This window comes from Podarcis muralis, chromosome 2, assembly GCF_964188315.1.
Source record: "Podarcis muralis chromosome 2, rPodMur119.hap1.1, whole genome shotgun sequence".
Classification (NCBI taxonomy): Eukaryota; Metazoa; Chordata; class Lepidosauria; order Squamata; family Lacertidae; genus Podarcis; species Podarcis muralis.
The window spans coordinates 69246955-69248857 of NC_135656.1; positions in this window are offsets into that span (position 1 = coordinate 69246955).

Here is a 1903-nt window from a genome sequence, read left to right on the forward strand (position 1 = left end):
ATTCCCTGCCCCTTCCTTATTCATTTATTTTATTCTGCTCACTTCGTCTGCTGAATCTTATTGCAAATATCTCATTCTGTTGCCATAGAAGCAGTTGCTGCCTGGGGGGCAGAAGCATAGCAGCTAACGATCGGTAGTTAAGAGCTTTTGTCCCTGAGCCTTCTCTTTTGTAAGAGGCAGCTATACTGTAGCTGCACCCCCAGGGTAATTCTTTGTCCCTAGTTAGCTAGATCGATCCGTTATTGTGTCTTTGACTGCCTTTTGTTTGGGGGATTGAGGGGCAAGTTCTTTGCCTTCCTATTGCCAACTTATTGCAGCTGCTCACTTTATTTCTGTAACTGTTTCCCTCAAGATTGGAGAGTCCCCCTGGTGGTGCAGCAATAAAACTGCTAGCACATTTGCAAAGCTAAGCAGGGTCAGACGTGGTCTCAAATTGGATGGGAGACCAGGTGTTAAAAAGTCAAACATCAGATTGCTAGAAAAAGGTGGAATATATTTCATTTCACTGTTTTACTGCAAGTATAATATCTGCACATAGTTATTTCTGTGATTTACATTTATAAGTGGGATTTATAAGTTATAACATTTAGGGTTAATATCTAAAAATATATATATATTTAAAAATAAAAAATAAAAAAATAAATAAAAAAATAAATAAATAAAATAATAATAATAATAATAATAATAATAAAAAATAATAATAATTAAAAAATAATAATAATAATAAATAAACAAGTTGAAATTGTTCAGAAGTCGGATTCCTTCTCCCAAACTCCTGCCAGTGTAGAACGTACTGAACTTGACAGACTCCCATCTGCGGGAGGCAGTTAGCTAATAATATCCCTGCAGCCACATACACCCTCGGGTTTTGTGGATAGTATCTGATTTGCTTTCGCATTCTAAATTTGCCCAACAGTCATGGATTCCGGAGGAAATCAGCAGTCCACCACTGGCGGCGACCAGCCGGTCCCCTCCACAAGTAATGGGGGCGCGCAGGCTTCAGCCTTACCTTATGATCCTCAATCTTTACAACAGTTTTTCAGGATGTTCGAAACTCTTTATAGGCAATGTAGACCAGGATCCTCGGCGCTGCCCGCTCTAGAGCCTTCGCAGGACGTAATACCTGATACTCCCCCCTCCAACCAGGGGCTGTCAGGGCCCCCGGCTACAGTGACGGCTGGGGCACATTCGGTCCCACCAGCAGCCGGTGCCCAGGCGGCTGCATCGACAGCCGGTGCTCAGCCCGTTGCCGTACCTAGTGGCCGACCCGGTACGCGGGCGCAGTCCGCCCGCTCTAGAAAAGCTACACAAGCTACCAGTAAAGCCAAGGCCCCAGCAAAGGGCAAAGGTAAGGGGAAGGCACCCAAAAAAGGGAGCGGCAGTAACACCATCTCTCAAGCTACAGGTTTGCCAAGTGCCTTTCTGGAGCAGCAGGCGCACAGTTCCACCGAGGACAGCGCGGGTTCTGGGTCCGAAGGGGAACTGGGGGAGAATCAGTCATCTCAGCCATCGGTCGACACTACTGCCGGCGTGCCACAAGGGGGTAAGAGGAAGTCCAAAAAGAAGCACACGTCGGCCAAGAAGAAGAGGAGCAGGCATTCAGACACCGAGGAGGAGGAATCAGGTACGTCCTCTTCAGATTCTGATTCTGAAGGGCCAATGGATGGCTATTGGGGTATTGGGGAGTCCAATCATGGGATCCCCCTTTGGGCTCATGAGAGGAGGGCCAATTCCCACCGAAAGGTTTTTAACGGGGTTCTGTATTGGAAGGATGGGACATTGGTAGAGGACGTTAAGGTTGCTACCAATCAGCCCACAGACTTCATTCTGGGAAACCACTTGTCACATAGGAAGAGGAATAAGATCCTCAACGGGGATTACGTGGATATGTTTACCCTACTCC